Source organism: Leptonychotes weddellii, chromosome 5 (genome assembly GCF_054177405.1).
Source record: "Leptonychotes weddellii isolate Sample4059 chromosome 5, ASM5417740v2, whole genome shotgun sequence".
NCBI classification, from domain to species: domain Eukaryota; kingdom Metazoa; phylum Chordata; class Mammalia; order Carnivora; family Phocidae; genus Leptonychotes; species Leptonychotes weddellii.
Genome location: NC_138373.1, coordinates 79,321,683 through 79,337,092, shown reverse-complemented (window position 1 = coordinate 79,337,092; position 15,410 = coordinate 79,321,683). Strand labels below are relative to the sequence as shown.

Genomic DNA, 15,410 nt, shown 5'->3' with positions numbered 1-15,410 from the left:
AAAGACAAGTAAAACTAATCTGTGATCACAGAAATGAGAAAAGTGGTTGTTTGTGGTGGGATGGGGTGCCAGTTGGCTGAAAAGGAGCATAAGAAAATTTTCTGGAGTGATAAAAATGTTCAGGATATCAATTACATAGGGGTACACATTTATCAAAACTCACTGAACTGTACACTTAAAATCTGTGTACTTTACTACATACAAATTGTACCTCAATAACAAATGAATTTTTAAAAGTTGTATGAAGTCTATGGAAGGTGGTAATGAGCTAAGCCTAGAATGTTCATGTTCACCTCTATCAATTCCATCTTAATATTGGGTTGGAAAGTACTGAAGGAAAATGTAAATATATTTCAGAGAAGACTGAAATCCTCGTTTATTTCTGTTTCTCCCTCTTCCACTGAAACAGTAGATATTATTTGCTTTTCCCAGAAGAGGGATATTCTTAAGTACAATTGTCTGCCAAGTGTTAAGAAGGACATCATCCCTTTCACTGAAGCAGTCAAAGAGCAACACCTAATCTTGCCAAGATTCTCTGGCAAATGTCTCAGGCAACATGGAGACATAATTCTCCATTTCTGGATTAATGTTAACTTTTCCAGCAGATACCACTACAATCACTCATGGACCCTACTATATAGGCCCAGGGAAAGCATCCTGACACTCCAATTGAGTTACATAATTTAGGTTCATTCAATCAATCCCTTCAGTGTAGATGATATATTGGAGGCTTTAAAACACTAAATTCACCGAAGCAAACCTGAAAATATTATTTCAAGTTTAGAAAATAAGCACTATGCACCACTTGCTAATATCCCCATAATTGCTTTTGCTTCTTTCACATCACATAAGCTTACTGACAACAATTACCAGAATGTACTAACAAAAGTTACCATCACTTCTATAATGGAGCCTCTTTTAGGTATATGAGAGCCTTCCATGTGCTGAGAGAAATCACTTGGCAAATCTTGTGGAACCCGCTTTTTTTCTGCCAAACCTGTTTAAAATTCTTCTTTTTCTCAGTTTTGATTTAGTAACTTTAGATCTCTGTATTATGTTGTGTTTTGCACAGAGCTATTGATTTCAGCTAAGGAACCGTGAACAATAATTATTTTGCATGACTAAGCTCTGGTACACCATTGTCAGACAGGCACTTTCCAGCACCAGTAGTTTCAAAATTTAGAACAGAACTGTCAAACAAGCAAATGCCTCCACCAAAGACTTCTGTTTTCAAGCTACAGGCTTGAGTTCTATGATGTGCAATAATAGAGTGAATCTTTGTGTTCTTGTGAAAGCTCCTGATTTGACAGTCCTGGAAACGAAAGCCTGTTTCTTTCTAGAACAGATATATCACTGATAGCAACAATACAATTTTTTTTTAAGATTTTATTTATTTATTTGTCAGAGAGAGAGCAAGAGAGAGCACAAGCAGGGGAAGCGGCAGGCAGAGGGAGAAGCAGGCTCCCCACGGAGCAAGGAGCCTGATGCAGGGCTCAATCCCAGGACCCTGGGATCATGACCTGAGCCGAAGGCAGACGCTTAACCGACTGAGCCACCCAGGCATCCCAACAATACAAAGGTATGGCATGAGATCTGGAAAGGGGAGGCTCAGGCATGGAGATTATTAAATGCTAAGAAAGACCGTATATAGTCGGTTAAGCAGCTTACCCCACACTGAGAACATCTGATTTGGCTCATCATGGTTGGACATCTTTCCAACCATTCCAGAAAATTTTTATGGGGTTAACCAATTTGTACCAACTAAAATTTTTATCCTAAAAATAATGTAAATCTAATACAAATGTTTCTTCATGTTTTAAAAAGCCCAGGAATGGAGCATGTCACAGAAAACATTAGTAGACGGGGACATACATTTTCTATAAATTAAATGTATTTTACCCTTTCAGCACAGCCAGGCATGGCCCATCAGGAACACAGGCCAAACAATTTCTGTTTAAAAGTTGCCCTTTTACTCTTTACATTTTTACAACACTTTTTTTCCAAGGGTCTTATCTTCCACTGATAGTTTGATTCTCAAAGCAACACTTTAGGACAGGTATTACCTTCTTTGCATAGATTTAAAAACTTAAGAACAGAGATTAAATGACCTTGAAATGTCCTACGACCATGAAAAATAAAGGGAAGGATGGGAAGCATGACAAAGATGCATCTTAGATGCCTCTATCTTTAAATACTTCCTTTTTATTGACCCAGGCCAGTGTTCAGGCTCTTCAAAATCAATTCATACTGATAGATTTATTAGTGCTGCTTTATAAATCAGAATTCTTACTTATTAAGTAAAAAGAGAAAGTTCTGCCTTTCTATAGGTCAGACTACTCAGATTTACTTTACAAAGTAGTCCCTTTCTGGGTGGAAAACCAAATGACAAATAACAAATTGTCCAGAATGAAGGAAATACTTCCCCCAAGCTATAGTAGAACTTGGAAAATGATCTCAGGTTCCCTCCAGAGGGTACCTTTCAAGTGACCACAGAGAAGTTACTACAATTGTTTAAGGGGATTCTCCAATTTTAGCCTCTCTCCGCACCAGTATATTCTATCCACTTCTGCATGTCTGGACTTTCTGGAGCACTACTCTGATAAGCCACTCCTCTACTAGAAATTCAAGATAGGATTCAAGAAACAATGATCTCAACTGGTCTACCTTTCCAATCCCATCTGCAGTATGCATTATATGACAGTAAAAGTAAAATGTTGGGAGGTGGACTGGGTCTTCTTACCTCATTTGGTCAACTTCTGGGGTGAATCTTGTTGTAATACTGACGTAAGTTGGACCTGGACCCAGCCATTTACAGTATCCAATGGAGTACTTATGCAGAACTTAAACTTCTGTCTTTGAAAAGAGTATAAAGGATTTGTTGGAAGTTGTTAAGCAGACATTTTGAAAATAAACAATAGGGGTGCCTGGGTGGCTCAGTTGGTTAAGCATCTGCCCTCGGCTCAGGTCATGATCCCGGAGTCCTGGGATCAAGTCCTGCATCGGGCTCCCTGCTCAGCAGGGAGCCTGCTTCTCCATCTCTCTCTCTACCACTCCCCTGTTTGTGCTCTCTCTCTCTCACATAAATAAATAAGATCTTTAAAAAAAAAAGAAAATAAACACCAAATTTAGTATACATATGTAAAATTATGAAATTTATATTATGCAAAATTTTTAGTTTACAATTTCTTGACACCCTCAAATGTAGTTGGCAACTAAATAAAGAGAATTTAAGTAAGTCTATATAAGATAGAAGAGAGATAAAAAGTGGAGAGGGTTACTGAGCAGAAACTTTACAAACCAGAGCCAATAGGTCAGCAGGAGCCCTAGGACAAAGGGTTGAGAAAGAGACAAGATGGCTGGTGAAGAAGAGGAATTTCAGAGTAAGAATAGATGTGGCTCATAAGGATTTTCATCAGGATTTCAGACACAGTATGTAATGCAACCTTCCTCCTCTTTCTTTTCCCATACACTCTTCAGGAAAGTATTCCACTCTCTCTAAAAGTCCTAGGGAGTTGATTTTCTTTCTGGAACTCCTGAGAGGTGTTGAGCTGGACTCCAACAAACAGATTGAGAATGTAGAGGCCTCTTGAGCACAGCCATGTTTTGGTTAAACCACTAACATACAATGAACATACAGCAGGCTCTGACCACAGTTCCAGTTCCTTCTTGGGAAGAGAATGGCAATAATTGGATTCAATAACGCGATAACTGGCAATAAGTTGATCCAGAATAATTTTTTCTCCTGCACATTCTACTCTAGTTTTGTCCAGCAAAACCTATGCTGCATCATGCTTTAGAAACTTTACTGTGAAGGGGCGCCTGGGTGGCTCAGTCGGTTAAGCGTCTGCCTTCGGCTCGGGTCATGGTCCCAGGGTCCTGGGATCGAGCCCTGCATCAGGCTCCCCGCTCAGCGGGAAGCCTGCTTCTCTCTCTCCCTCTCCCACTCCCCTTGCTTGTGTTCCTACCCTCGCTGTCTCTCTGTCAAATAAATAAATAAAATCTTTAAAAAAAAAAAAAAAACTTTACTGTGAAGTCTCAGTCTTTACTTGGGCACCTGCTCATAGTGCAGTCCATATATATATATATATATATATATGTATGTATATATATATATGGAAGTCCATAAATGATCTCTATGGAAAGGTTTTACTTTCCAATATGATCTTTAAGCACTGACGGGCTACAGACAATGATGCTCTCCATGTCTGCCATCTCTTTGTAAGATCAGTGACCATCTCAGCTCTCACTTACAGAGGATAAAAAAGATAGGGATGGGGTTTAAACCCCCTATTATGATAAAGAGAGTTGCTTCCTGCTTCCCATGAGATCTGAAAATAGATTGCTCTACATCGACAATGACAGGAGACTTTCTGTCAACACTGTGAAGCTTCCATCCTTCAGAATCAATGTCAGCAATGGCTTAAGAATGCCAAAATATTTTAATAGCTTATGGGGCCAGTATACAAATTATAGATATCTTAACTGTATGTGGAATTCCAGGACAGGCAGAGAAAGCAGAAGACTAGGGAGAGAGTCTATACGTATTGCTTACTCTGGGGTTGGTTAATTGACACACGTTCCACCTGTTTCCATTGCTGTACTTCTCCTCTGTTGTCTTATCTGACAATATCTCCTTTTCACCTCAGTTTATCTAAAATTTATATAGTCTAACCTAGCTTCTATTTTCCCATAATTCTGAGGCTTTTACCAAATTAAAAGTGATTTCCTTCTCTACTGAACTTTTGTAGGAGATTATATTTACCTCCTTTACGGTATGTTTACATTATCTTATAATGTGATTACTTTTGTAATATTTTAACACTCCTACTAGTCTATTTTAACCCACCTTTAAATATGCAGTATATAAATATAGGGCCCCCACGTTGAGAAACAATGTGTCTGTGCACATGTGCGCGCGCGCGCGCACACACACACACACAAGGACTGGAAGGAAATAAACAAAATGGTGATAATTGTTTTTTCTGGCCTAAAGGCATCTGTATGATTTCTATTTTCTTCCTTTTACTTATCTCTATTTTTGAAAACTGTTCGCCATAATATGTATTACTTTTTTAATGTAAAATACAATAATAAATATATTTGATCAGAAATTCAAATATTTGATTACTTTCCTTGCCAAAGGAACATTAGGCTTTTTTTTTTCACAAAATACTCTCAAATGATATCAATAAAATACAAAACACTTATCATCTAGGGTTATTTGCAGGAAGGAGAAATGATTTTGGTTCTCATGTTCATATAATGAAACAAACTCTAGTAGCATCAGTTCAAGAGGTTTTCAAACTTTTTTTAAGTATAATTCTGTTTTTAAATGAAATCTTACCCAGAACCTTACAATTTAAAATAATTTACACCAAGGTACAGGTTTCTCAGATGGTCCTAAATCTCTAGTGATTAGGACAAATGTGTATTTCCTTGGTTAGGAAATCCCTAAATCACTCTCATGGAATATTGGGGTTCATCTTGTCCAATCCTCTTACTTTACCAGAGAGTAAACTGAGGCACAGAGCGGTTATAATATCTGTCAAGATAAATCAGTTGGTAACTAGAACCTACATTTTCTAAGTCTAAGGTTCTTGCTGTTATGTCATACTGTCCTAATTCCTGACTGCAACTATTTTAGAGTGTGACATTTCTCTGATTCAATTCTGGACTGTGACATACATCTCATTTGAATTCTTGAGTCCTTACCCTTTGCTAGTCTTCAATGTCTAGAGTCTTGCTTTCATTCCAGACCTTAGAGAAGGCTTCCTGCCAAAAATGTCTGTTACTCAATGGTTACAATGGTTATTTTCTGACTTCCCAAGACTTGTCTTTAGTACCTGGCCCGTTATCTGACCAGATGCTCATTGCTACATTGCTCCTCTTTTGACAGACAGTGAAGATTTGTTTGAACCTGAAGGTACATCTTTTCTGTCTATTCCATATTTGGCCTGACTTTGAAGTTGAAAGCACTCCAGCTTCTATGTGCCTATCTCTAAACTTACCACCTCCAAGCTGAGCAACACATTTAGATTTTTCCACTATTCTGCTTTCTCTTTCTTGCCCAATCCATAGGGAAAATCCCAGAGTACATTCTGTCCCGGTCTTCTAAAAATTATTGAAGTGATATACATCTTTCTATTTTTCTTTCATGCACCCAAGCCTACAAAGTAATGGTATAAGACAACAAATGACTGAGCTTTTCTCTAAGATCAGGAAAAACACGAAGATGTCACACCACTCTTACTCAACATTGTACCAGAAATCCTAAAGCAGTCAGGCAAGAAAAAGAAACAAAAGTTAGCAGAATTGGAAAAGAAGTAAAATTGTTTCTATTTGCCAATTACATGATTTTATATAAGAGAAAATCCTAAAGACTCAACCAAAAAACTGTTAGATCTAATTAATGAATTCAATAAAGTTTCAGTATACAAAATTAACATCTTAGCATATAAAAATCAGTAGTATTTCTCTACGCTAACAACAAATTTTCTGAGAAGAAAAATCAATACTATCTATAATAACATCAAAAAGAATAAAATACTTAGGAATAAATTTAACTTAGAAGGTGAAAAAAACTCTATGCTGAAAACTATAAGACATTGATGAAAGTAATTGAAGAAGATACAAATAAATGAAAAAGTATCCTATGTTCATGGATTGGAAAAATTAATATTGTTAAAATGTCAATACTACCAAAAGACATCTATAGATTCAATGCAATCCCTATCAAGATTCCAATAGCGTTTTTTACAGAAGTAGAGAAAAACACTCCTAAAATTTATATGGAACCACAAAAGACTCCAAGAGTGATCCTGAGAAAGAAGAACAAAGCAGGAGGCTTCACACTTTCTGATTCAAGCTATACTGTAAAGCTACAGTCATCAAAACAGTGTGGTACTGGCATAGGAACAAATAGACAAATGAAATAGAACCAAGAGCCTAGAAATCAACCTAAGCATATCTGGTCAGCTAATATTTGATAAGGAAGCCAAGAATACTCCATGGAGAATAGATAGTCTTTTAAATATATGATGTTGGGATATTTGGATATCCACATGTCCAAAAATGAAACTGGACCTATATCTTACACTACTCACAAAAATTAACTCAGAATGTATTAAAGACTTAATGCAAGAGCTGAAACCATGAAACTGCTAAGAGAAAACATGGTAATAAACTCCTCACCATGGGTCCTGGTAATGATTTTTTGGATATGACACTGAAAGCGTAAGTAACAGAATAAAAAATAAATAAGTGGGATTACATCAAATTAAAAAGCTTTGCACAGCAAAAGAAACCATAAACAAAGTGAAAAGACAACATACAGAATGGGAAAAAAATATTTGCAAATATGTATCTGATAAGAGATTAAAGAAAAAAATATATAAACAACTCATATGACTCAATAACAAAAATAATAATAGATAACCCAATTTAAAAATGGGCAAAGGATCTGAATAGGCATTTCTCCAAAGAAGATATATGAAAGGTCAGCAGGTACTTGAAAAGATACTCAACATCACTTGTCATCAGGGAAATACAAATGAGATATCATCTCATGCCTGTTAGAATGGCCATCTTCACAAAGACAAGAGATAACAAATGCTGGTATGGATATGGAGCAAAGGGAACCCTTGCGCACTGTTGGTGAGAATGCAAATTGGTGTAGCCACTATGGAAAACAGGATGGAGGATCCTCAAAAAAATAAAAATAAAACTACCTATGATCCAGCAATTCCACTTCTGGAAATATATCCAAAGGAAATGCAAACACTCACTCGAAACAAACACTGTATGATCTCACTTATATGTGAAATCTAAAAACAAACAAACAAAAACCAAACCGATAGAAAAATAGATCAGACTTGTGGTTACCAGAGGCAGAGGGTGGAAGGAGGGGAAATTGGAGGAAAAGGGTCAAAAGATGGATAAGTACTAGGGATGTAGTGTACAGCATGATGACTGTGGCTAACACCAGTGTATGATATACAGAAAAGTTAAGAGTATAAAACCTACGAGTTTTTGTCATGAGGAGAAAATTCTTTTCCCTTTCTTTTTCTTTTTGTTGTATCTATAATGAGAAGATGGGTGTTGTCCGAACCTATCGTGATAATTATTTCCCAATATATGTAAATCAAACCATCATGCGGTATACTTTAATCTTATGCAGTGATGTATGTCAATTATTTCTCAATAAAAATAGAAAAAAAAATTTAAAGAAATACACAGAGATTGACCTGGATTTAAAAAAAAAAAAAGGTAAAGTATTTGTAGAGGTGATTCTTGCAAGATTATTTTTCGCTAGAGTTTAAGATGAATTATTTTATAGAATATATTAGGATAATTTTAGTCACACATCCTTCCATATTTCTGCCTTTGATCTCATTCATGGGTGATCACATCCTTCTCTTTATTTATTAGTCATTAAGTGAGACTTAGGTGAAACCCTGAAGTAGGCAAGAGTTATCTGGCAGTAAAGGTCATCCAGGCTTTTCTCTGCACCTAGAAATATATGAAAATGTCTGCAATGCTATTCCAGATCTAATAATCAGCTGTCCTCTTATGAAACAATGTGGTAGCTGCCTATGACCTGAGGTTGATTTCAAGAAGTTTGGGCTCCTCTCCTGCCTAGTTCTCTCTATACATTTGTTAGCATTTTTTACGTTCCAAGTATCAGAATACCCAAAGCAAATTCAATTAAAAGGGATTTATTAACTCACATAATTGGTTAGTCCACAGGTACATCTAGTTTCTTTAAGGGCTTAGATCAAGTTTTATGGAATGAATTTGGAGTCTCCCCATTACTCAGCTTTGCTTGCTTGGTGTTGGCTGCATTCTAGGCAACTTCTCCCCTCATGTTTGCAAGGTAGTCCTGTCTCCAGAAATGTATGAAGTCATAGAGGTAAGCTTCCTGACCCTAATTGGTGTTAATTGGACCACACATCCATCTCTGAAATGAGGTAGATAAAATACACTGGATAACTTAACACTGCCTTGGTGGTGAATTTTAATGTGTCAATGTGGAAGGTGTTTTGGGATGAGATTAATATTTAAATTTGTGAACCTTGAATAAGAAGACTGTCCTACATAATGTGGGTGGGCCTCATCGAATCAGTTGGTGACCTGAAAAGAACAAAAAGTCCAGCCTCTGAGAGCAAGAAGGAATCCTCCAGCAGACTGCACGTGGTCTTCATCTGCACCATTGGCTCTGCTTAGTCTCCAAGCTACCAGCCCACACTGGAGATTTTGACTTCCCAGCCTCCATCCTCACACAAGCCAATTCTTTATAATAAATCTATTTATCTTTTATTCTATTTATCTATCTATCTATCCATCTATCCTACTAGTTCTGTTTCTCTGGAGAACCCTGGAGAACTAATACAACTGCTGTGTGGGTCTACCTCCAGAATTGGGGATGAGAGAGAACCTCATCCAAATGTTGACTGGGAAACGAGGAATGGTTTTAGGAAGGATATAGGGAGTCTTGGCTTCTAACAAGACAATGAACAAATATCCACTTAGGCTTAACAATTTTTTTTTTATGATCTTTTGTCCTCTCTGCTTCTTTTTGTAGCTCATTCTTTAGACCAAGTGACTAGGTTTGAATTTCAGTTCAGCCATTTATTAGATATATGACCTTTGATAAGTTACATGACCTCTCTGTTCCATATTTTCTCCTCTACTTCTCATTCAGATATAATAATAGTTCATTCCTACTTCATAGGAATGTGATGATTAAATAAATAAATAAACACACGCAAAATTATTAAACAGCACCTAGAACATAGAACGGATGCTATTGCTATTACTATGCTATCACTATTATGACTATTTTTATTAATCGTAACCTCCTTTGATCCTTACTTGTTCCCTATATATTGAGTTCCTCGTTTCTCCACATTACATCATTCACTGCTTGCAACTGAACTTTCCTGACCTAGTTTTTCCAGTTCTTCCTGGCTCCTCTATTGTAATTAACCTATGGCAGTAAGATTTTTATCAACGCGTTCTTTCTGTAATTTGCAAAACTGAACAGACAACCTAGAAGCGTAGATTTTCAGAACTTGTGGAGATCATCTAGTCCAGTAGTTTCCAAAGTAGGGTGCACAGGAGTTTTGATTCATTCAGTTGAGGAAGAAAGATGTTAGGATTTATATTTTATGTATTTTAAATGTAAAATTTAAGAAAAAAAATGAGCTTGTTATTTAGCGAATGGGTTCATAATAGCATATATTTGTGTGTCCATATATATATATATCTTATAATACATATAAGCTAGAGGGTAAATGCTCTTTTTTTTTTTTTTTTACTGATAGAGTAGTATAATCAAAAAAGCTGAAAGACCAGTGATCTCACTTGCTCCTCTTACTCCACAGAGGAGGAAAGTGACCCCAAAGAGAGAAACAACTTACCCAAGATCTCAACTGTGAGTAGAAGAGTCTGGTTTTCAATGGGTGACAGTGTGAAATGACCATAGCTAAGTCATTTAAACCCATAGAGTCTCAGTGTCCTCATCCTTAAAGGGGATATTATGGGCCCTGCCAAATAAAATTGTTCTGAGTATTGAATGAAATGAAAGTGTATTAAAGAGGGTAGCACAGTGGTTGACCCAATGTAAGGGCTCAATTAATGTTAGTTCTCTTCATTTCATGTCTCAGGAATGAGGTCTTTCCATTGACTGATAGTGCCTTTCCAGAAACTGGAATAAGTAATACTGTGTTATTAGGTGCTAATAAAGATATACGTTACTAAGGAAAATTTTTGCAATTCAAAATATTTTTTAAAGGATGCAAACATTATAATAATAATAATAATAATAACCTCAGTACCATAAGAGACTGGTAGCTGAGGGATATAGGGGTAAGGTCTTCCTTTGCTACCTTCCCCACAAATCAAACCATATGGGTCAACACTGTTGTTAGTACCAGAATTCTCCTATTGGAGGGGTTTAGGATCAGTGATCTGTTTGGAAGGGGAAGCCAGGGACTTGTCCTAAACCTGGTTGCATAGAAAGTACACTATTTATTTAATGGGTATTTACCTGCAGTAGCATTTTTAAGGGGATTGTTCTCTTGCCCCACCCTCACTGCCATCATCACTGGGTCTTGTCTCATATGCCCATATCCTTAGCCTAACAGTCTTTCCATTCCTTCTCAAAATCCTATGCAAACAAAAGTAAATCTTTCACCTTCATATGTGTTCTAAATAGCCGCTATCCTATGCGAACTCTTCACTTTCAACTTAGTAAGTCTTCCCATCCCTAAATCAAAACTAATTAGCTTTGTTTTTCAAATTGCTGACGCTGGGGGTCTTCGCTATAACAAACCTGCGTGTGATTAGTCATATAACGGCTGGTGCTGAGCTTGGGCAAATATTTATAGAGTAATCTATATTGGATAGGGTTGAATAACCTCTTGGATTAAGTGTGAGAGTCTGCCAGGCAATGCTGCAAAATTGTGCTAATTTAATGGTACAGTCCATTGTTCCGTCTGCTGATACAACCTCTACAGACCCTGATACAAATATAATCAGGGATATTAGGGCACAGTATGGTTCCTTTATTGGCACCCGTGGCAGTAATATGCCAGAAGAATCCAAATGTCACTTTGCAAATATAGATTATGTGGTAGGTAAATGGAAGCTCACTCAGGGAGAAGATTAAATATACACACAAGTAACATAGTGAGGGGCCTAAGGTAAGTAGTCACTGGATAAATAGTTGTTACGTTATTTGTCTCTTAGCTACCAAAGGGACAATTTTGCTTTTATTTACTCTCAGGAACAGTAAGCTGATCTGAATTAGGCAAGCCAGTTTTAGTGCTAAAAGAGGATTTCTACTCTATCAAGCTGTACGATATTAATGCCAACTTCTCATAGGGACGAGCAAGTAAATCTGAAAATATACAGTCAATTCTCAATAGTTGTCCTCAACCTGTCGTCTGAAAGGAGATTCAGACCTTGGGAAGGAAGAAATGAAGGCAGTGATTTTTAAAAATCATGCAGTTAAGCAGTGGCCAAAAGGAGACTAGCATTCCCCGCCCAGTGTGTGAACACACTGCCCAGTGTTTTCCCAGCCAGGGCATAGGGACCTATTAAAACAAAATACTATAATATTGACATACAAATGACTTTGGTAAACTGGGTCACTTCCTTACAAATATGCCTTACTCATACTGTTACATAAATGTTAATTTAATAAAGATTCTATATTTGATACATATAGGTAAAAAGACCTTGCATTATTTATTTGCATTGATTAATTGCAATTGCACCCATTTTTAAATACAGCTTAGCTATCTTTCTTAGACACTGCAACTGGTTAGCTATATTTAGATATGAGGAGGAGGCAGAGTAATTCTTAAAGAGTTCTATGTTTCTTACAACTGACTTGACTGACAGTCCTTAAGTGCTATTTCTTTCAAAGCAAATATGACTCACAGCCCTTAGGTAGAGTGTGTGCACAGACTAGAAATATTGATCTGTCCACATCCTAGAAACATTAAGACACAATAAAAAGAATTTTTAACTTAATTCTGAATAATGCAATAGCAAAAACATACGAACGATGCACAATCGACAATGGTAATGTATCTGTAATGTTTTATAATGCCAAGGATTTAATTTAAACTCGCGAAACAGAAACTGTCTTTCCAGCCCAAACTCACCCCCTTCAGCTTCACTGTGACAGTTCTTAGAACAGTAAGTGCCTTAAAAAAAAAAAAAAAAACTTATTCAAAGATATAAATAAATATGCATTATTTAAGTCATTGGGTACCAGGTCCCCACCTCGTAGTAACTCTAGTCACCAGCTAAAAATTTAGAAATGAGAGCAACCAGGAGGTGGTCTGGGAAGACTTCCCTTCGGAGTTTGCTTGATAATGGAATGAAGAAACGTTCCTGATTACTCCACATCAACACTGGCCAAAGGTAAATGGAGGAAAAGGCAGGTTGCAATAGGCAGCCTGGGACCTGGAGGTCCCAGTCGATAGCTGCTCCCTTCCCTGGTGCTTCTTCAACTACTTGGAAACCTCTTTTTCCACATGCCCCTGGCCAGCCTTCTTGCTGCAATTATTTCTTGTTCCCACAGAAGGCAGCAGAGAATGATCAATACTGCTGTGGGTTACAAAACATGAAGTTTTCTCAGTTTTGGCTCCAGCGGTTCTCCCGGCCCCGCGGAGGTGCCAGAGGCTGGATTCTTCCTTCCGACAGTAATTCAGTGATGGGGTTGCAGGCTTCCCTACTGTCTCTACCTTAAAAGTCATGTTTTCCATTAAAAAGGGGGAGCTTATTACATATAGCTCTGTTCCCACATAATAAATGTATATAATACTTCCCCAGGGCAATGAAGATATGCTTCCACACAAGTACATTATTTGGGGAGCATATGTCAACAGATGAAAGAAAAATGGGTGAGAGGCACAGAGAGCTGGTAAGGGTAGGAAGAAAAAAGACTGATGTGTCACCAAAGGACAGTTTCCATGCTTGCCGACTTCTGCTGTTTCCCAAGGCTGCCTTTCTGCAAATCATGGCCCCAGTCTCTCACCCACTCTTTCCCCATACCTCCCTAGAGATTGCAGTGATGTGCTTGGCTTTCGTCCTGTGGAGCAGAGTATCGTTTGAGAAAATGTACACTCAGTCCTCACCTATGGGCTGAGACTTACCCCATACAATACAACCAGCCCAGGCTTTAGGCAGAAGGAATTTAAGGGCTCATATTTGAGATGTTTTATCTCCATGTTAAATCAGGTTGTTTGCTTTCACAATGTCAACTGTGATGAGTGCAACCAAGTTTCTGTTGGGCTGGGTTCCTGTCCCTGAGCTATATTTATTCACCTGGTCTTACACCTAGTGTGTGCCCCATCCCTGCATGGAGGCTCTTGACATCTACTACTGAATGTCTGAAGAGCTGTTTCTTTGGATCTCTGCCAGATGTCTCTATAGAGACAGGCCCCGTAGTAACTACCTACTCTGTCTCTGCTTAGGGAGACACATGGGATTCCGTCTCATCTTCCTTCATATGCCAGCTATTTTTTCCCCTTGGCATCATCTCCCAATTTTAAATTCTCTTTTCATATTCACGTTCTCGTCTTCCTGAGTCTAGACCAATCATCTGGTTACCATTGTGTTCTAGAAGCTTTGGTATGTCTCTGGACTCTTGGTTCTGACCTTCTTTTGTCTGGTTCAACTCCATACACCCTGGACATTCTGGTCCAAACCAGTCTAATTCCAGGCAAGAATCTGTATTTTCAAGAAGTTGATTATTACGGTTATTCAAGCTTTGGGAACACTAGGGCAATTTTTCCAGAGAATAATTTGAGACTGACTAGAATGATTGTGGTATCTCCATGTCTTAAATGAGTGAGTAAAGACTTTAACACAGTTCCCAAACTGTAGGAAATGTTTTTGAACAGAATAGGATACACGTTTCAGGCAGTGGGCTACTTGCTGATTGTTTTAGGTGGAGTGTTGCATTTCAAAACTAGAATCATCCTTTGACATCTCTGGAAAAATCGTTCAAGACAGCCAATAATTAGAATGAAGCAAGATTACAGCTTAAAAATAGGTCAAATGAAAAGGACATAAAATGAGAGCTAAAACAAAAATAATTCCATGAAACCTGGGAAGAGGGCCACTGAGTTTACGAAGAAGAATGTTCTGGCTCTAAAAACTATCAATTTACCCAAAGAGAGTTCCAGAATATGCTTTGCAGAACCATAACCTGTAAATAAAGAACTTCAAGGAAATTAAATGTATGTTGTTATCTCTGGTGGCCGTTGGTGCTTTTCTGCCCTGCGTGTTGCCACCATTCTGCAGCTGTGTTTTTTCTGGTAATGTTTGACAGTATGGTTTGTTACATAAAGCCTTTGCAGTAGCTTCTCTCATTTGACATTCTCCCTCCTCTTTCTGCTGTTAGCAAAAGCTAATCATCAAATACACAAAAGTGTCCAGAAAAAGGCAAGTATCACATATTAATTACACACCGCAGGTTTATGATGCAATTCTCTTTCTCAAGAAAGCACTTAGAAAGAAACAGGAAGAAAAAGAGCAAAAGGAATGAGCAATTGTCTCTAGCCTGGTCTTACCATGAGAATTGGTTCATTAAATATTTCTGAGGACGGCAGTCATCTAACTCAATAGAACCTCCTAGATGCTCTTCCTGACATGTAAATCATCGACAAACAGGAGAAACCTACAGTGGAGCCGAAATTTACTACCCCAGGATGTGGCCCGAGCTGGGTTGGTTCTCTTCCAAGTGACAAGCCCTGCCAAACGTTTAAACACCTGCTATAGTTACCAGGACACATATTCCCTTAGACAACTGAGAAACAACTCATCGAATAAACCAATAAGTAAAATAAAGTGCCAAATATGCCCTCAGCAGAGGCTGATAAAATAAAACATTT

General features: G+C 37.7%; 1 long non-coding RNA gene across 1 annotated transcript in view; it reads left to right on the top strand.

Moving 5' to 3' along the window:
• LOC145721740 (uncharacterized) overlaps window positions 1–15,410 on the top strand; it is a 38,650-nt gene that overhangs the window by 5,752 nt on the left and 17,488 nt on the right. Inside the window, exon 2 of the long non-coding RNA XR_014145599.1 lies at window positions 10,383–10,432. This is a non-coding gene — a long non-coding RNA (uncharacterized LOC145721740). The remainder of the gene's footprint in view (window positions 1–10,382; window positions 10,433–15,410) is intronic.